Here is a 22102-nt window from a genome sequence, read left to right on the forward strand (position 1 = left end):
AATGTGTCTCATCACCAAATGATATATGTAAATGAACATTAATAGCTGTCCATAACGGCGAAAAAGATGCAATCTATGCAGCATTTGAATAACAATGCATTCAATAATAGCAACGCAAACCACTAAAACTATAATCTGTAATGAGCTAATTGCATACATTAGTCAGCATAACAAGGTCTCAAATTGCATCGTGCAACAAATGAATCCTCATCTAACCTCAAATTAGCATCTGCATGTGGGACTTCATGCAAAAACAATTTAGCAACATAGATTTGGAAAACTCCTAACTAGGGCTCTTATCAAAATCAGCAGTTGGTTACCTAAAAGAAACACAATGCAATTGTACAATTTCCTTTCATATTTACCAAATTCAATCAGCATTCAAGGAAGTCTTCGTCTCACAGGTACCGGTTTCCGATCAGCATGGGACGGGGCAAAGGGGCAGGGTGGACGGGGCAATTGCCTCACAGCGGCAAGATAAACTACTACTTTATGCAAAGGGGCAGATCAAAGTTAAAGTCTCTAGGGCGAGAATTTCTTAAAGTCTCTTTCTCTCGATTAGAGAAAGCATCAAAGTCTCATTCAAAATGACGTCGAACATCAATTGGCATCGTAGAAGATGGCAAAATGACGAAGTCGGCAAGATGGGCCATAATGGCTGCAATGTCCTGCAATGTCTAATGTCAAATGTCTAATGTCTAAAAAATGGCTAATGGCTGATGCCCAATAGGTAATGGCCGCTTTCTTCTTGTGCACCAGGTTTAAATAAACAACAGTTCAAATCCAGTAGGGTCTTCCATTGGAGGGTTCATAGGTTGGCTTCAAATTGTCCAATCAAAACTACAATTCACAAGCTTCTACCTAGGCATACATTATCCTTGGAGTCGGGAACGTAAGTTGCAACATATTTTACCAATTAACTCACTTTCAGAGCTTCCATTGTCTGCACCTGCAGATTGACCTTGGAGCAAAGAAGAAGATGCCAGGCTGGCACGAAACCTTAAAGATAAGCATGTGAACCGATCTCACTGGAAAAGTACAGCTTCAAGCAAGAATACACGTTTTATTAGCACATTAGAAAAACACGAGCATCTAAACCGTGAGACAAGGCAACTAGGCCGAAGCCTCCACTAAAGTTATGCTAAGTTAAAACATTTCAAACAAGCAAATCATGGCACACGTTTACGGTTATGTCAGATTAGTACAATTCTAATACATCACGTTATATAAAGCACGCTTATAAATGTTGGCGAACTACTCTGAGGGCACATTTGTCCCCGTACAATCTTTATTAGTTCGGTTAAAGTCACACTTGATTATTGCAGCACTACGTTTATGCGCTAATAAATGTAAAACCTTCATTTCTGCGTCATCAAGGTCTTTTGACTTGTTTGAGATATGTTGAGAGATGTCTCTATGAGGACAACGTGAATATGGGGGGTAAAGTGAGTGTGTGTAGAAAACAAAGGAAACTAAAACTGTGTGAGGGCTCCATGGAGTACTCTTAAGATTCCTATTTTCCATCCTCCTTTTTCCCTCCTTTGTCTCTTCATAGAAACAGTACTCCCATTACTTGATAACTTGATATATTAGGCCTCAATGGTCTCCATTACCTCTAACATAGAATCACGCTTTGGAAGGGAGTCTCACAACAGCTTTAATATCCTCATGAACTTAAAAATAAGGGAGCAAGTTTCATCCTGAACCCTCTCAGTGATATCACTTGTTAATTGGGGCTCACTTAGAATTAGGCTCAGTACTGGTCCAGTCTCAGAGATACACCATCCTTTTGAAGGGAGTCACTTAACTTAACCTTCGGAGTAAGTGTGCCTTCTAACCTTTGAGGTGCCTGATTGAATCTGTTTGTGAAAAACTACCAACTCCCTAAAACTCCGACATGTTGAAGCACTAATTGTTTAGGAGAACCCTTTGCTTTCCTTCGTAACCCAAGTACTACAAAAAGCTCTTCCACCTGAGAGTAGACAAAGGATCATGCCTTTCTCAACTTCTGGGACAATTAGGGAAATGCCTCTATTGGTAATTTTCACTTGTCTCCTGGAGTACACTTTTTTAAATTTGGTGCTAGGCATGAAGACTGCTGTCACCTTGTCTGTACACCCACCTTCCCACAACACACAAAGGGGCAGATTTTCTAACTCAAGGTACCTGACATAGTGAGTGGTCATGAAGTTACACATTCTGTGTAGCTTTTGCGCCTTCTCACATAGTTGCTGCAGAAGAGGCCGACACTGCAGTGACCACTTGTGACTGAGAATCATACGGAACAACTCCACAGGGACAAGAATTGCAAGGCAAAGGGGCGCTGTTGCACTGGTGTAGTGGCTTGCCCAGTTGTGCAATGCCTGTGGTTGTTGTTGCTGGCAGGACCTTGTTTGTTTTCTGAAACAGACTGTTGTGGGCGTTAGTAAAAGAAACAGTACATAGGACACACCCATAACTGTTGGACTTTGGTCATGTTTTCGAAACATTACAGTGCATGAAAATGAAAGGCTGGCAATAACAATGATAAAGCAAAGGGTATGTTTGGCAGCTGTCCCGGTTCTGAGGCACAAGTTTCAGATTAACAAAGCAAAGTGGATTTCGCAATTAAAAAATGTATCTTGGCCAGGAATGAATGTGCAAGCGAGGTTAACACCTCCTGCCAGAAAATGGTTTACCACAGTTGGACCACGAGCTGGAAGCAAGCAACTATAGGGGATTTGTCTTTGTTCGATATCCCTGGAGTACACATATTATCTTTGCCTTGTTCACACATCTGCATGCTACGCAGACACTGCAGAGCCCGACGGGACAGGCAGTAGGCTAAAATCGTCAGATTATGGGAGGTGCTAAAACAAAGGAAGGCGCCTTCCACTGAGTGGCGGCTCATTAGACCTATCAGGAATTGCAAAGGAGCCCACATTGCTGTTGCGTCTCAGAAGGGCGTGTAGGGATAAGTTATAGGAGATGTAATACACCATACTACTAAAAGTGTGATCTATAAACAAAGAAGAGTTAACATCTTAAATCATGTTCTGGATTATAAAGTAATTTACACAACTCTGGGCATCAATTTCAGGTCACATACAGGATAATCAAAGTACTGATCTATGTCCAATGACAGGGGTCAAAGATCATGAATGAATGTTTTTAAACCCCCAGAAGATATCAGGAGTACACAAGAAAAAGTTACAAAATTCTTCACTTTACCAGGAGCAATTCTGGACATTTTAGTGAAATCCAAAGCCCATTCTCCTGCAAAGGTATTTTGCATGCATAAATGTGAATGGTGTATATGTACAAATGCAATAAATATGAAATTGCACTTACTCGCAATTCTAAGGGTTCTCGGAAAGAGCAGTAGACAAATTAAACCATTATCTTCACAAGGGTAACAATTTATGCTTACCAAAACCCTTCTTTTGGGGAGTTGTCTAAAAGTGAGAGATGTGAAATGTTGACTTTACATCCATTGTTATGCTGTGCTATAATGTGAGAGCCTGGACAGAAAAGGACCTACTCTAAATGTGTGCTTCTCGAGTGGGGAATTGTCAACAACAATTAAATTAGGGGACTCTACTACTATATATGATACATATAAGCTGGCGAAACAGGAACTCATGAAACGTTGAAATAGAGCATTGCACAAAACTTTAAAGACATCCTGGACTGGAAGAGAAGCCAATGAAAATTCCTTGTGATGGACGATACATTGCTAAATTTGGAGCCTCTGGCTATCAGTCTTGAAGCATTGTTTTCAATAACATGCCAGAGTTTAATAAACATTTAACCATTACCGGGTTCTGGCCTTGGAAACTATAGAATATTGGCTCTGCGGTGGAATATTGAATCCTGAATATTGGACGTTGAGACTCAGAAAGAGAGGATTTTAGGGATTAGTTTTGCCTCAGGCTGCATAATGCGTTCCCTCTTCTCTTTATGATGTTGATTCTTTTCATTGCCCATTATAGTCACAGGGCTTTCTTCAGGGCTGGATTCTTTTCAGAGCCCTATTTTTAGTGATGATTTACCATTCTACAATATAGTATACAGGTGTGGCATTTTTATACCCAGAAAACATGCATAAACATACAGGCCCTCATTCTGACCTTGGCGGGCGGCGGAGGCCGCCCGCCAAAGTCCCGCCGTCAGGTTACCGTTCCGCGGTCGAAAGACCGCTGCGGTAATTCTGACTTTCCCGCTGGGCTGGCGGGCGGTCGCCTTCAGACCGCCAGCCAGCCCAGCGGGAAAGAGGCTTCCACGATGAAGCCTGCTCGGAATCGAGCCGGCGGAGTGGAAGCTGTGCGACGGGTGCAGTTGCACCCGTCGCGTATTTCACTGTCTGCGCAGCAGACAGTGAAATACATGTAGGGGCCCTCTTACGGGGGCCCCTGCAATGCCCATGCCAGTGGCATGGGCACTGCAGGTGCCCCCAGGGGCCCCGCGACCCCCCCTACCGCCATCCGGATCTCGGCGGTCCGACCGCCGGGATCTGGATGGCGGTAGGGGGGGTCGGAATCCCCGCGGCGGTGCAGCAAGCTGCGCCGCCGCGGAGGATTCAATGGGGCCGTGGTACACTGGCGGGACCCCGCCAGTGGTGCCGGTCCGACCGCGGCTTTACCGCCGCGGTCGGAATCCCCATTGGAGCACCGCCGGCCTGTCGGCGGTGCTCCCGCGGTCCTCCGCCCTGGCGGTCAAAGACCGCCAGGGTCAGAATGACCACCACAATCTGTACTTAGGGGATGTCCCTATGTTCGTCTGGAATGAAAAGAGAACTATATTTATTTATCATTCTCGGCATAACTTCACAAACTTGTTCAATCGTGCGCATATTCCTTTCTTTTATTGATACAGTGTGTATGTTTCAAGCCATGCACAATAGTGAATCCCCAACACTGCAACACTTGTGGCTGTAGAAACACTCTAGTGGGAGCACTTTTACATCATTATAAACAGTGAAGTGTAAAATGTGGTGCATACTTGCATGCAAGAAGGATAAGCACTATGACCTACACAGCTCATATAAATGTTATGACTCCATAAGGCCTTGGGGTAGGGCAGACCATGTAGTCAAACACTGTAAAAAGGGAAGAGCATGCATGTGCTTGCTAGTTAATTTTATTGTTAAGGTCTTTGAGAGCAGGGAGTGATCTGCTAAGAAAAGCCAGAATAAAAGCCCCCCTCATGAGAAATGACCCCAAGACTTCTTTAAGAGTTTGTGCCCTACAAGGACCTTTTCCTGTCCTCCGAGCCTCGTATTTTAACAGACTCTGATGTTTCTCCTTCTTATAAATGTAGTCCCTGTGCAGTGCTTGCAGATGTATCAATGCACCATGTGATTGAACCTAGTTCCGTGAGGCGTACTCAGATGCGCATGAGCAAGACATTTCGCCTCCTAGAGTGTGTCTGGGAAATGGAGACCTGGGTGCATTTAGTATCCTATTTCATTTGCTGCACTAGCCATACACCCTCAGGGCTTATTGGAGACATAGTTATTGCATAGCGTTCCCTACAGGTGCTTGTGTCTACAATTCCCAAGGTAGATGTTCATGAACTGGAACATTACATTCATTTATCTTTGCAAATTATTCACTAATATGTTGGAATTATACCTTTTGAGGTTTATTTTAATTGTGGTCAGGTTTATGGTACACATGAATATTAGCATCTAAAAAGTAGCATGGTCTTCAAGACAATGGTCAGTGTTGCTTACTACTGTGATGGCAAAGGGTACCAGTATATCTGTGATTCACACATGATGTTCACACATTTTATGGGTAAAAATCAGCTGACTTTGTGCTGGAACAGATATATGCCAGGTTTTTTACTGTTGCCCCTAAATCAGTAGGTCACTTGAGCAATCTTTTATATGTGCCATCTAAAGTATGTTCCACCAGGGGATATCATCATTCAGGCCCTGTTTGTATGTTGATAGCCTATATATCCATTGTTGTTCCTTTTCAAAGAGGATCTTTCTGTGTTTCGATTGTCCCTGTCTACCTGCTTGATCATCACGCATTTGCGATCCTGCACTGTGTGATGTGTGGAAATGAAATGCTCCGCCATTTCTGTGGTTCCCCGTTTGCAGCGGATGTTACTTCTATGTTCACAGATTCTAGTGATCATATATATCACTTTTTTAGAAATATAGTTGGTATACTTTCTGCTCTGCCAGTGGGTCTATATGCCCAGGTGAATTGTCTTGGTTGGGAACGTGAGATGGCAGATGCCATATTGTCCATATGGGTAATTTCGTATTACTGCCGAAAGTCCCAACTGTCTATGTATGGTATTTCTTGTAATGTACATTTCTCTAGATCCTGTGTGTACTAAAGTCTTCCTTAAGCTCTTTGCCTTCATGTGAGAGAAGGAGGTCTTACACCACCACCAGTGGTGGGTAGGTTGGTTCAGACAGTAAGTAGACACCAGTTTCAGCTGAGAAACCCATATAACCATTAGCATTTTACTAAGTTGTTGATGGATAGACAGTGTTGTGAAGCATTTTTTTGGCTGTGAATCTCTTTATACGTGTATCTAACTGAACAACAGCCAAAGTGTTCCTCTGGCAAGGAAAGGTAAAGATGATGTCTGAAAAATGTATTTGTTTTAAGCTGGCAGTGGACATCTTTGAGAGGTTTCCATGGCACGCCATGGAACTGCCCGTAAATGAGGTCTCCATCACTTTCCTCCCAAATGCCCAAAGCAGGTCTTTGCCTGATGGATTGCTCAAATACTGTTATTGCTATGGATAGCAAATAAAATGTATTTTAATAATTCTTGGCTATTTATATCGTTCTTGACAGATTGCAGGCAGGATTAGGCATACCACATATATTCCAAGGAAGGATATATGAGATGGGAGCCCCCACGGCCGAATATGACCATTTGCATTATAGTCTCCCAGGAAACAGAAAGACAACACATTGCACAGTAGATTGTGAGCATTGCAGTTGATTTAGTGGGTATTTCAGTCAAACAAGTTGTCTCAACTAGACTGTATGGGTAGGCATGGATTAGAAAAAAGTGATGTGCACCAGATTTTGCTCCAGTACAAAGCAAACATCCCTCTTAAACTGCACTTATTATGTAAGCTACTACTGCCTATTTCTCTTTGGTTGGTAGTTCTTTTTATACAAGTTGCTTTCAACAGCTCAAATAAGATTTATCTGTAGTTTCTTTGATGATATGTGTTCTTTCTCAACTAAAAGAACACCCGTTGATGGCCCTTTACACACAAACATTTTCTTTTATTTCTAGAGGAATATAGAAAGATCCCCAAATATTTAAATTTCTTTGGGCCTTTATAAAAGCATCTGTTAGTTTTTCTTCTGACATTTACACTGTTTGAGGCATCTGATAGAAAATCTGTTGGTGAGATTTACAACAAGAAGCATAATGGCACCACACGTCATTGAGCATATTAACAAAAGATAGTGTGTAAAAATGTGAACAAAAAAACTATAAATACACGTCGACCTGATAACGTATATGTGAAAAACACCTTTGAGGAGAAGGGGACGATAGTCATGTTAACTATTCAAGTAACACTAAAAGTAAACGTTTGCAGCAAGTGCTTAACCCGCTGATGTAGCATTTGAATTAATACATAGAGCTAAACATTGAAAGAAGTTCCTCACATATATTACCTTGAAGATTTACACGTATTACATCCCCATACGGATTTTGCTGGATAGGTAATTAAAAGGACATTTGAGTCCATTTCTTAGAGTTATTTGGTTTCCAATGCTGCCTCAATATGTTACTGTGACAGGTTTATGCAGTGCTTAATTTGAGACAGTGGTTGCAGGTGGGGGCCACAGGCACTTATTTGTGGTGACTGACACTTATTTTTCCAAGAGGAAGAGAGGGAAAATATACAAATCAAAAACACGAAGGAAGAGAAAGCCGGAAACACTGTCACAAAGGAAGAACGCAGGAAACTGCAAGAGTGAGATAAAGGGACAGATAGTGTCTAGTACAGGCCAGGTTTTAGCAGGGGGGCCGGGTGGGCCAGGCCCACCCAAACTTGACCTTTGGCCCACCCAGTCACAGCAGAAGAGGTCATGGTGAAGGCACCTGTTAAGTGCTTCCTCCATCTCAACATCAGAACACTGTAATTTTTTCGATGTCTTTAAAACTGCAATTGGAGTGTGTCTTTTGGGCAGTGCTTTAAATGGAAAAATAGAAGTGTAGGTACTCTCTATCAGAGTACCTGCTTGTTTCTGAGAAGTGCCGGTACTCTCCAATGAAAAGTATTACGTTTTTCTTGAGATGTGCCGGTACTCTCCCTCTCAAAATAAAAAAGTGCCGGTACTCAGTACCGGAGAGTACCGGCCCATTTAAAGCACTGCTTTTGGGGGCAATAAGTTAACAGGGAGAGCTGAGCCAAAGTCACATTAAGGGTCTGGCTTGGCTCTTAGAGCTCATGCATGTGCTAAGGCCTGAAAATGTTTGCTATGTAAAACATACAACAATCGTCATATATAATAACGTCTCCTCACACTTTAAAAAGGTGTATGTCATTAACACACAGTAGCTTTGACATTAATAGGTCACATTATAGCGCTGCACTGTGAAGTATTTATTAAAAATGATTGTTTTTAAACATGAGTTTAGAGTCATTCCTACCCCCGTCCTCACACTGGTGACAGTGCCATAAGTTAACCAACAAGCACGACAGTTGTCAAGTGGAAACTGTATGTGGCCCAGATTATTATAGAGCAACATTAGTCTATTAAATCAAACACAATATATTTTTGTATTGTTGGTTTCCTAATAGATGTATTTGAACATGTTTTCATGCACAAATATGAAGAAAAACGAGTTTTGATGAAATAAAATATTTGCCCAAGATCACACAATTTAAGTAGGGAAGCTGCAATTTATCCAGGTTTTATGTTTTCACTTAGTACAAATCAGCTACTAAATGGCTATCTATTTGTCTCTCCTTTTTTATGCTACCTCTTAGTGCAGTTTTTTTTGTAGTTTTTATAATGTGTGAACTCGACCTGGAGGTATTGAAGCGCTTTCCATGAACACCAGCTACATTACACAAGGTTACATTCATTTCTTTTAGGCACTGGAGATTTGCTCAGAGTCGCAGGATGTTGAGCCAACACCGAGACTCAAACCTAGCTCGTCAGTTCTAAAATTGGAAGCTCTTGTCATAAACCACATCCTGGGTAGATTGAAGGTGGCAGGAAGAAGGTACATGAAAGCGTGGTTCTTTTTGGGCTCAAAGTTACAACAGAACCTCAAGCTGAGCCACAGCCAGGCTTCAGGCTCAAGCCCAGATTGAGCTTTCAGTGGGTCCTCCATCTCCCGTTCGGTTAGTGGGGACTAAGGTTTACCTGCCAATGATGCAGCAGGTACATTGACATTAGGGCCCAGGACTTGTGAACGGCCTTCTGCATCTCTTTTATGGTCTGTTTGGGGGTTTTGAGAGTGTTTATGTATTTTAGCTTGCGTAAGATGCACCAGTAATATACTGTAAGATGGGGCATGCATTGTACTATTCAGATAGCTGCAGCGCATGACTCATTGGACGAGCAGCTACCAGGGCAAGGGAATCATAATTGTCCCCTGAGAATAATGTGGAATTACTATGCCTAATAGCATAAGGGCTTGGTTCACAAGGTAAGCTTACACTTTTGTGTAAGTTTACGATTTACTATGAGTTTATTTTTACTAACTAATTTTCAGATTCTGGAGATGCAGCAGTCGGGGTGGAGAGCTCTGCATATAAAAAGAGAGGACAAGCCCAACTGTTTATGTGCGGAGTGTCTGCCACAAGGACAGAATCTCCACAGTGGTATAAGTACAGTTTGTAAATTTAAGCCCATAGTTTATGAATATCAAAAAAACTAGTAAACTTACACAAAGTGTAAGTTTGCCTTTGTGAATAAGGCTCCAGACATGTCTGTCGGTTTTTTGCTAGATGCTGAGGTGAAGTAAATAATTGGGTTATCTCGAGTATGATATTGTGTTGGGGTGAATTTGTCTCACCAGATTGGCAGTTACAAATGTGAGCATTTAATATTCTGGTATCTTGTTACTTTATATTACACATTCCTAGCTTATAATTAGTGCCACTAGAATTATACAACTTTATGGCTGTTGAATTTTCCTAAAAATCATGGTTTTTGCTGCATTTGCCACATAATCTATCATCTGCTGCATAATCTGCAGATTTAAAAAAGTTTTTATCTTAAAAGGATCAAAAGATACTAAAAATGCAACAATACATTTTGTAGCCCAGTTGAAGACCCATTTACAAAGTTGACTGTTCACCTTTTGATTGGTTATTGCTACACATGCATTTTAAAGGTGCAACCTAGGCCGAGACATTGTTAACAAGTGTTAAAAAATGACAAAATAGTGAATATTACCACAAAATGTTGCTGTTTTACACCACATATTTTGCCTTTTCTTGATGCATAATTTAGTCAACTTTGTCCCATAATTTGGGCCTCCCCTGCTGCAAAAATTCAGTGCCCCTGGTGATACTCTTTGTCTAACTGTCTACACGCAATGAAACTGATCATAATTCAGCTTAAAAAAAGGCTACCACGGGTTATGCAACATGGGTTGATGTAAGAAGCTGGCATTAATTCTAATTAGCTAGACTTACCTCAGAACTAAATAACCCAAGCCAAGAAGTTTTGGATCTTCCTCGACTGCAAACTCAAATCAAAGTCCAAGTTAATACCATTGTTGTTTTCTCCTTCCAAATATTGAAGACGCTGAGGAATATTTTCAAATGGCTCCCAGTCAACACACGGAAAATCATCACCCACACTCTTGCCACCAGCAATCTAGACTACAGGAACGCCCTTTACACAGGATCAACAAGCATCTGAACAGGAGGCTGCAGGACACCTAGAACTCAGCAGCCAGAATCACTCCCAACCTCCCATGACACTCACACATCTCATCCCATCCCAAGGAGCTACAGCGGCTACCCATACCCAAATGGCCCCATTTCAGATATCTCACTCAAACATTAAAGGCACTCTTGCCCAGCCTATCTCAACAATACCATCTGCTTTCACAAACCTCCAGGCACCCCAGCCTGGCAAGATTCCTATTAGCACACATCCCACGCATATGGAAAACCAGATCCAGCGGTTGAGAATTCTCCTACATCAGTTGCCGTTACACATCCAAGCCTTCTCCTCACTTCTTGAAACCAAAAGAAGCTGAAGACCTGGCTTTTTGAGTGACCACATTTGGCCCTAGGCTTGGCTAATCTCACACATGCCCCGCACTAGGATAGCCTACTGGTTGAGAGTGCGATTTACAAATCAACATAGCATAACATGACATGACATGACCTGGGAGAATCAAATGCCCTTTATGGAGCATTCAGTTCAGACTGGTACAAAACCCAACCATGCTCAAGTATTCTGTTAGTCTGGATGATTGCTTTTTTTTTCTCATGTTATGTTCCTGTTTGTCTCTGCCCCCAAATCTATAATATGGGTGGGCTCAGAGGCAAAATGATTCCCTTGTCTGTGTGGGGCTGCACCTCATGCAAATAGGGAACATCCTCTGAGTATAACACCAGCTATACATGTGTCAGTATTACAGAATGGGCTGCACAAGCATCTGCAGCCCCTTCTGTAACTGGGTACTGTGTAATACGGCCCCAGAAGGTTACCTGTATGACTGCAATTACTGGTTTTACACTTGCCAGGCATGAAAACTGCTCTACGTGGTCAACGATACTGTTTTTTTTGCCAAATGTGTTGCTGCTTTTTAAAACTTTTTTATCAATGAAAGTACACTGCAAAACAATAACATGAAAAAAACAGTTACAAAATTAACAGTATGCAGAAAACATGGGTGCTGGGCAATTTGCAAGGAGTAGGGCCCATATTTATACTTTTTTAGCGCCGCATTTGTGCCGCTTTTTGACGCAAAAACAGTGCAAACTTACAAAATACAGTTGGATTTTGCAAGTTTGCACCACTTTTGCATCAAAAAATGATGCAAATGCGGTGCTAAAAAAGTATAAATATGGACCTAAGTATCCAGTCTTCATAGTGCAAAATGTCAAAGCTTAGGTGTGGTAACAAGAACCGCCTTAACCTTGCATGACCATTACAGTCTGCTTGGAATCCAGGTGCTTGTGTTGAAGCCTGGCCTGCATGTAATTATAAGGATTGTGGCTGCTGAGTACAGACAACAGCTCATAATCTCAAACAGCTCTCTAGATGCACTGTATGCCTGTCTGGAAGAAGAAGTGGGCCTGGTCTAGTAGTGGATTATAGAGGTATGAGGTGAATTTAAGACTACCCGCCTAGGTATTCGATGCACTGACATTTCATTGCAACAGCCTCAATCTTCTGAACAGTTTTGAGCACTGGCATTATTTCTTTTACAAATTAAGTACTAGGAGGCATATTTATACTTTTTGATGCAAAACTGCACTAACACAGTTTTGCATGAAAAAGTTTAGCACCGGCTTGTGCCATTCCTGAGCGCCAGCTGGGCGCCACATTTATGGAATGGGGCAAGCCGGTGCAAAGGGTGGGCTAGCGTAAAAAAAAAAGATGTTAGCAGGGTGGGGTGGTGGTATGGGAGAAGGGGGTTTTGCACCAAAAAAATGACGTTAGGCTGTTTAGAAGCAAAAAAAATGACGCAAAACCATCCATACCACACGACTCCTGTCTTAAGAAAGACAGGAGTCATGCCCACCATCCCAATGGTCAGCACAGGGGACCAGTGTCCCCTGAGCATGGCCATTCCACCCTGTGCCATGCAGGGGTCCCCAATTCGGGCCCCGATGGCACTTTAATTTGTTTTTAAAAACTTACCTATACTTAGTCTACTTACCTGGGATAGGGCCCCCCATCCTCCGGCGTCCCTCTGGTTTGGATGGGGGTGTTCCTGGGGCCTGAGGAGGGCACCTGTGGACCCATTCCATGGTGTTTAACCATGTAAATGGGTCCACAGTTCCCCTGACGCCTGGTCTGCAGGCTTTGCACCATTATTTAGCCCCTCCTCCCACCTGTGCGTTATTTTAGTACGGGGGATAAATATGGGCTATGGGGATAGCACCTTTGTTTAGATGAGGAAACCTTGACTCTCATTGACACAAGGTAGGTTCACGCATCTAAAAAATGGTGCAAACTCCAATATTTTGACGTTAGACGTGTCTAACGTCAAAATATAAATATGAAGTTAGTTTTGCGCCAAATTTGCGTAAAATAAATAGCACAAATTCAGCACAAATGGGGTATAAATATGCCCCTAGGTTTATGCTGTTTACTAGACAAGGCCGGAGTCCTTGCACTACAATGTACTGCCACTCCAACCACTACAGTGACCTCAATGCACTGGCTTGGGTGACTGAGCTAAGAGTTGTGGAACGTAAGTTGTATTATCCTTTACTACTGACTTGCTGATGTAGACAGGTTTTAAGAATGCATGTTTCCTTAGCCCAATACGACTTTATATTACTTACAAAGAGCTTGATGTCTTTGAAAAATCCTCAATTACAGGAAAAAAACTCTTTGAACGTAAATATGCATTAGTAGAGCATGAGCTGACGTTTGTGCATTTTTCAAGTTGCACACTCTTTAAAGAAAGACTTAAAAAGGCATTTTTACTCTTAATTTACATCAATTTTGAGTGATGGAGCTATTTAGTAAAGGTGTACTCTAAAACCCTGCAGAAAGCAAAAGTAAAATACATAAATATATAACGCACGAGCTTATAGTTTCTCTATTGCCTTTCAACTTGGGATTGTTTCTCTCTGTGAAATTACCTAAAATGAAGAGAACACCAGTGTCATGCATCACCGTATTGAGTAGATGTAGATTTGTGTTGGCTAAAAGGGATGAGATCGTTCCAGGTCTTCATTGAATGCATTATAGTGATTTCCGAATATTTACCTTGCAGGATCCTCTTAACCTGTATTTGCTGTGGTGTCAAAGTACATTTGCATTACATCATTTTTTGGAATGGCTCAAAGGACCATCACGGCACAAGAGAAGCAGTCTAGTTTTTGAAAACTCTCTGTATTAAGATGTGTTGCTTCCTTCCGAAATAGGTGTATCTCGGTTACTCTCACAAATTAACACTAGTTTCTTATCCACTCGCGCCACTGAAATGTCAGCAGCGGTTAAACGTATGGAAGATCTTCCTGCTTTTTATCTATCCTCTTGGGATTAAAATATGAGTTATGAAGAAATCTGCTCAAAACAAGTTTGAGGGTCTTCTTATTTGAACTTACTGGCTGGTAATGTAACTGAGCTTTATATAAAGCAGCTTTCATAATTCAACTCATCCCTCAAGTGTTAACAAGCCCCTTGGGGGAATATACTTTTAGGCATTACTGTACTCTACACACCCAAACATAGCCGCACTGTTTAGGTGCAACACCAACACTGACAGCGACCAATCAACTTGGATCCAGATACCACACCTCTTTTTACGAAAATGTATTTCAACATGACTGATGGTGGAGACATGGTTGGTACTTCCTGGCCTCATCACTGCTATTGTGACAAAACATTATTTTTTTCAGGGAGTTTTTGGAAGCTGGTATCTCTCCTTTTCTCTTTTTTCTTACTACTTTTGTCATACCGAGATTTGAAGCTGAACACGGATACATTTCTCTCTAAATCGTCACCTTTGAGGATGTTAATTCCTGCCGATTTACTCTTATCATCTCACCTTTTTAATGTTGGTAGTTCTTGTTTAATCAGCCACCAGGGCCCTTAAGTTATGTTGTTGCAGATTCAAGATGATATTCAAATGCATATTTGTGAGGAAAATGATGAACTTATTTATTTCTTATCATGAGCAGCTACGAAAATATAAGATTGCACATGTACCCTGAGCTTACAAGCCATAAGAGAAAATAACCCAATTGTTTCATCTATCTTTATTTATTGTTTTGTGTGACTTTAGCACAGCCAAGAGGATCGTTCAGAATTATTAGCTGTCCCTTTGTCTAGGCTTTTAGCTAGGGCTTTAGGCTTTTTGATTCTCTAAACCTTTTGAGATAGAGCAAATAAAAGCATTATTTTTCAGTTTTAAGGATGATTCAACTTTGCTCCCGTATCCACTGGTTGGCGCACCTCTCAGTTGCATGTAAACTCACTCATTTCTAAGCACTCCCATTTGAGACAGATTAGGGAAGTGAGATATGGATCTCACGGGGAAGGCAGTTTGGACAAATATTTGAGCCTGTACTATTTAAAATGTGGGTTGTGGGACCGCATCCAGCACCTAAGGAACTAGATTGCATCCCTTCATTGTCAGTTCTCACCTTCTTCAGGTTATATAAACAATACCTCCAGTGGTACCTACACTTCTGAGTTCTAAGATGTTCTGTACAGCAGCCTTCCCTTGGACCTTCTTTTGTCTCAACAAGATACCCTCCAGAAAGTCCACAACACCAGTGTTCGTCAGATTAACTAACCCACACATTGACTTAATGTATTTGCCCTTTTGAAGAAGTAACACATGGGTGCAAATGATAGCCCACCTGACATCTAAGCTTTGCTTTAATGGGATTGTTAACTTTGAGATGACATAGCTGTGGTCATTAGTCCAGTTCTCTGGGGCCCATGTGACACATGCCCCTTAGGAAATCCCTACAAAAAGTATTGCTGCTGGCCATGGAGATGCATGGGCCTGGTACTGCTGTAAGCTCACAGTATTAATAAGTCCTCTGTTTCAGACTTCAGCGCTCAAAGAGTAGAGGAGGTGAGGGGTCAAGACTGACTCTTCAAGGCTAGTATTGAGTAGAGAATGTAGAGTAGGCTGCGTATTCATCTCTTGCAGAAAAAAATGTTATTTTTTCACATTATTATCATTAGGATCTTTGAAATATGTCCAAAAGGTTTTATGGCATTAATAGTTCACTTTTAGTGCATATCACAAGGTACTACATTGTTCTACCGTGTCTTGAACATACCCACTTAAGCAAGAATGACAAACATGTTTCGGCAAAGCCAACAGCTCTCACATGTTTGACCTATTGGCTTTGGTGCTGTGCGGCATTAGGCAAAAAAAGGAAAAAAGACACAATTTCCGATTCAAGATGGCGGACACCACTTGGATCGGGAAAAAAAAATGTTATGTGAAAGTATGTTTAGACAGCAGATATCAGCAGATGGGCCCTACAAAAAACGTGAAAGTATTATTATTTAAAGGACCTCAAGGGGTATGTGATCAACGAAGCGGATAGGTGTTAAGCAATGGAGGCAGGGCTGTGGCAAGCAACTACGAAGGCACTTGTTGCTGGAGGAGAAAAGCAATTAACTAAAAAAAGAAAAGCCAGGGATGGGTGGGGAAAAAAATAGATGGATGATCTTGAGGTGGAATCAAGGTGCAAGCCAGAGCACACACTGGCATGGGTTATGGTGTTTGTAGGGGGAAACCAGCACACAGGAGAGAGCTAGAAAACGTGCACTCTAGTGGAGGGTTGAAAAAAAGAATAAAGTAGTTCCCTAAATGTGATCTTTGGAAGGACACAAATTAGCCAATGAAAAGGATGGTAACAAGGTTGTGCTCCAGGAGAGGGTCAAGCACAGTCCTTGATTTGTAAAAGAATGAGTGTCAGTGCCCAAAGCATTGCTCAGCAGTGATATTAAAATACCAAGGCTGAATAGTGTTCAATTCACCTCATGCTTCTTTAATCCACTATCAGGAACTGCTGCCTCTTTATCTTGCTCTTGTTGGTCCCTGATTTCTTCCTTTATATGCGTTTTTCTGCCTTTCTCGTCCTCCTCCTTTCCTGTTTGTGAGTTTTTCTTATTCTTGCTTACAGTGAATTCATGATAAATTCAATTGAGTGCAGCTCCCATAAACGAGTTCTGGTGGCCTCCACTGGCGACCAGCGGCTCAAATTAAGGACTGGACACACACAGGAAAAAGAAGCAAGCCATTGACAAAGAAACACGCAACTGAGAGTGAAAGCCAACAAGTAAAAAGCAATGGACAGGCTCTAATCCCGCTGTAAGCTTTTGGTATGATTCACAAGAGGTCTTTCACAACCCGAGAGTTTAAAGCTGGATAGCAAGTGAAACCACAAAGGAGGGATAATATGAATGTCAGTCATGCACAGGGCCTGCTTGCAAACGTGTGTTGCTGCAAAGTTTGATTCCTTAACAGTCTTGTAGTTTTGTACCTGCTGTCCAGGGGCTTCGCAGCTGTCAGCAGGTAGTTGCACAATTCAGTGCAGGCTACTAGTCAGGGTAAGGCAGAAGCTGTAGTCTAAGTCACAGGTAGGGAAGCCACATAGACCTTTTTTACCTGCATGGCCAGTATTTTAATACAGGTGAAAAACTTACGAAAATCACTTAAAGCTGGTATATTTTCCCTTCATCAGTATCTCCCTTAGACAGTAAATTTAAGAAGAAAAAACTCTGAAATGTGTTCTAAAGGGGCCTTAATCATCCCAGACTGACAATAAAAGTAAATAAAGACAGCGGTCATGTTAAGATTGATTAAAAACAACTTTATGTTGAGTTTCATTTGAGGATCGTGTCTTTGCAGAATCATAACATGAACAAATGGAAAATGGCTGATACTTTTCTCTGGAATAGGTGGCAATCCTGGTCACTTGGGGAGAAAGGCAATAATGAGAGTAAGTTTACGGTCCCACCTGTTGAAGCTGGTAAGCCACACACAGTCACTGGTTGCAGAAGGGAGCCACCCTGCTACCAGTGTAGTGTAACACAACATTGTAGTTCATAATGCATAGATCACACTGCGGGGTTCATTGTACAGACCTACACATGTGTGGGCCCATGAGAATTCTCTTTTAGTAGAGGCAGAGCAAAGCACACCAGATTCAGGGATAACACTTGATGGAGAAGGCATGTTGATCTGAACAGTGAGTGATTCACAGGATACTGGTCTTGCCAAGGTTGGTGTTTCAGAACTCATCACAGCAAAATGTTCTTGCCGAACCCTGTCTTTAGCTGATTATGACAGTTTCTCTCCACGGGTGGGATTCTACCTCCTAAGTGCTTCAGTAGTGGCAGAGCCTCTTCTCAAGCCTTAGGCTATAGTCCTGACACTTAAAATGAAGATAGCCAATGATTCTGTCTCGTGTCCTTCCCTTCCTATAAACCTGTGTGCAGAACACCTGGAAGAAAAAGTAGGCCACTGGATATGCTGGACATGCCACCTCATATACATCTTGGAGACAGTCGGCACAGTCCAGCTGTCAAGCCAAATTCGAACTTACCCCTAACTTTTTGCAGGGAACTAATCACAACAAAGTCCAATTTCCCTTTAGTTGGTCAAAACTCCATGACAGTGAGTAGGTTAAAGTCTCCCCTTCCATTCGTGCATTTCCCGTTCCTATTTTTTGCTCTTAAATAGGACCCAGAATATTCAGGGTGGGCATCCAGCCCCACTCTTTCTGTAAAGTGTGTGCCCCTGACCATGCTTTCAGACCACGACATTGACCAACCATTGCTCTCCTGCCAGGCCACATTGTTCTTCTGGAAATTATTCAGTTTCAGTGCAGTGAAACAAAGGTCCTTCTACTGGATGATAATTCTTCAGACATTGCACTCAATTCACACAGCATTATAAAGGGTGAGAAGAATCTAAGGAGAAGCACAGGGGGCAGAGAGAGGAGTGCAGCTAACTCTGGGAACCTGTAACACTGTGGAACATCCAACTGCTTTAGGGGCGGAATAGCCCCTGTAGGGACCTCAACATGGGTATCCTCCTCCCTTGTTATCCAAGAACATACAAGCAGACTCCACATAGTCAACAAAAGGAGAGGTCCCAGTAATAGCACAAAATATGTGGTTATGAATGAAAGTATGTAGGGTATCTACTATGCGAGGTAAAAATGGCAGACACCTTCACTATAATCAGCTGTAGCAGTGTCATGGCCTTGCCACGAGTACTGTAATCACCCTTGCTAAAAGTAGCACTGCTGAGTCTCCTGCAGCATAATATAGCCCTATGGCCTGCTGCCGAGGGCTACACCGGTTGTCAAAGGCCCTGAGCCCGAGTGATAGGCCTGAGCCTATAATGAGGGAGAGGGCCTTTAACAACAGGTATAGCCTGAGGCAGAAGGGCTATGAGGCTATTAGGACTTTCTGCCCTCTGAGGGTAGAATGTTCTAAGTTGAAAAAGCAGGAACTAGAAGACAAACATCGGAATGCTGGAGCAGAAGGCTTATACAAGCCATTATAAGCTCACAGCCACTTCATCGTCTTCAATAGAGCTCTCAACAGTCCAATTTTGTATTGGGTGTAATCAAAAACAACAAAATGAGCAGCAGTTTTTCACGTGGATACTGCTTCAGGGGACTATCAACCTTTCAGTGGTTCTGGGGCATTCTGCCTTTTGAGTCCACCATTATGGGGCTCACCATCACGCTCCAGCATAGATTCTGTCGTCACGTGGCTCATCAGAGACTACTGTTTATTGCTCCGTTATTAGAAAAACAGAAGCATGATGAAGGAAAGGTTTCTGGCTGGAGATTTTAACGCACTGCTGCTTTGCACATAACCTCATGTAGTGAATGCTTCAGTTTATTATGAACGGTATCGTGTTTATGCGTAACAAAGCAGAAATTCCAGCTTCCATGGTCCCTAGAATATACGTTTAGATAAGCAGTACAATGCTAATAATTTGTTTTATTCACAACAGACGTATAATAATCAATGAACACATAAAGCATTGGTGATACCGCATTTTCCAACCGTTTCTCTCCTGCACCAGCATCATGGCAGTCAGGGTGAGCCACTGAACGGAAAAGCAGGCCACATAAATGTACGTGAGCCTGAAAGAGATTCCTGTATGTCTCGCTGTTCTGCAGGGCCTCTTACACCCCCATACTCAGGAGTTGAAGCGCAGGCAGCTGCAGTGGTAGTCATAGCTACCCGTGTCATGTTCTCAGACCACATGTCCTCGTGGCAAGAGCCTACAACGCAGCCTTAAACAAACGCGGACAAGGGATGTTCATTAAAGAGGGGCATCCGGTGAATGGTGTCACAGTAGGTCTCAAAACCCACGCATGCGTCATCAAACAAAGGAACATTCCAGAATGCCTTTTGTTAGAGATACAGGGCTGTTTTCTCTCTGGACTTGGTGCCTCTTTAACTTGTGTCTTCATCCCAGAATCTGCTGACCTTGGAAAGCTGTGGGGTGACAGTAGCACGGATTCTGAGCCAAGCGAGGCTGGAAGGGCCAGACTGGGGTTTGGGTATGGGTAATTAAAAAATGCTTTGAAACAGGTCTCTCTTGGTGTCTATGTTCATGCCCTGAATGTTACTGCAGAAATATTAATCGAGATTTCAACAGTGACTTTAAAAACCCTGAAGGTATTCCACTTCAGCAACGCTATCACTGTTTGCATTTCACAGTTTACTTCACCTTGCATTCCCTAAGAATGTTTATAGTTTTTCATTCGACATATGACTCTGCCATTGTACATATTTTGAACTGGGTTGCCTTCAAGTGTCAGAGTAAGTTAAGGTTGAGGGTGGATGTTTATGTGGCACACCAGGAGCTGCTCGCGGCACTTCGAAGGGGAGGCAGGTGCAGGGGAGGGAATTCATTAAAAAAAAAACAACACTTACCTTTCTTGTCACTGCCACCACTTTGCCGCTTCTCTGCTGGAGCTGCAGGCACAGGCTCCCAGCCTGCCGGCAGCCAATGTGAACACTGCTGTCATGATGCTGGCAGCATGACAGCAGCTTTCGGATTGGCCGGAGCACCCAGCAAGGGTGCTCCGAGGCAGAGTGGAAGTCTCTGCCTGCTCTCTCCAACCCAGCAACACAGTGCCGGGTTGGAGAGAGCCCAGTGCGCATGTATGTTTGGCCGGCCCGTGCCGACCCGCCAAACATACATGCGTACTGAGAGGGAGTGCTGTGCCCTCCCCTTTTGTCCCCATCATAGCCAGTGGCACCGCCCCTTTTACTATAAAACAATAATAAACATGCCTGCGGCACACTACTGAAAGCTCCAAAGCTGAGGCTGAAGACAGTGTGAGTTGCTCACAGTGCCTAACATGGGGTTATATAGGTGTGCAGGCTACATGCATGCCCAATCCTTGGCCACTTTGTGAAGTGCACAGGGAGATGGTGGCATGCGTGTCAATAGAACTGTCGGAAAGTGTGAGTTATGCAGGTAGAGGATTGCAGAAAGATGTGGAAAGAAAAAAAATACTAAATGTGTAAAAGTGAGAAACTGCTGAAGAAATTAGTGTAAATATGTGAATTGGGATGTTTGAGACAATCTGAAGAAAACTACCCATTGTAGAGACTTTAGCAATATTTAATTCAGTTTCATATTTTCAGAAAAGAAATATTTTCAATTTAATTATTCACAAAATCAATTGTGTTTGCATATGTGACTCAGCTAATAAACTGTGGGAAAGCCAATAAATCTGGCTTGTAATTGGTAGTTATAATGGTTGTTATATGACACATCTCACTGCAGTAATGGAAAACTCACAGTGACACCCAAATTCTGCTAAAGGGGCAAGCTCTGTGAAGCACAGGAATTTAGTTTACATGTTTAATTACAAAGGCCAGGCTTCTTGGAAAGGATTCATAGTTATGTTTCTGTAGCCACGCAACTTTTTGAAGAACACCCCCTCCAAAACCTTTTTCATCACAGTTAAAGCACCCAGCCCTGTGAAAATTAACACCATTCTTGGGTAGAGCTGGATTTACCTATGGAAGCACACTGAACTTCTGATTCCTATTACACTCACTTATCTCATATAGCGGTGGCTCTTAACCTTTTGACTTCTGTGGACCCCCACTTAATCAATACTGGAACCTGGTCCACCCCATTCCGAATCATGTTTGGAATCTGGGAAACCCCACTGAGTCAGTACTGGAAGGTGGGGACTCCAGCCTAAGCATTTTTGATTATTTGAACCACAAAACAATACACAAAACATACAGGAACAAGCATCCATCAAACAAATAAACAAATGACAAAATATGTTATTTCATTTACAAATATTTTAAAAAACTAAATTGAATTTTAATGTGAACGTTGGAGCTCTTCTAAATTCAAATGAGGCTACTCATTGTCCATATTATGTTCTGTTTGATGCATTCACACTGCTCCTACGAATCAATCTGAGGATGCAAACTTA

The sequence above is a fragment of the Pleurodeles waltl genome, chromosome 3_1 (assembly GCF_031143425.1).
Source record: "Pleurodeles waltl isolate 20211129_DDA chromosome 3_1, aPleWal1.hap1.20221129, whole genome shotgun sequence".
Classification (NCBI taxonomy): Eukaryota; Metazoa; Chordata; class Amphibia; order Caudata; family Salamandridae; genus Pleurodeles; species Pleurodeles waltl.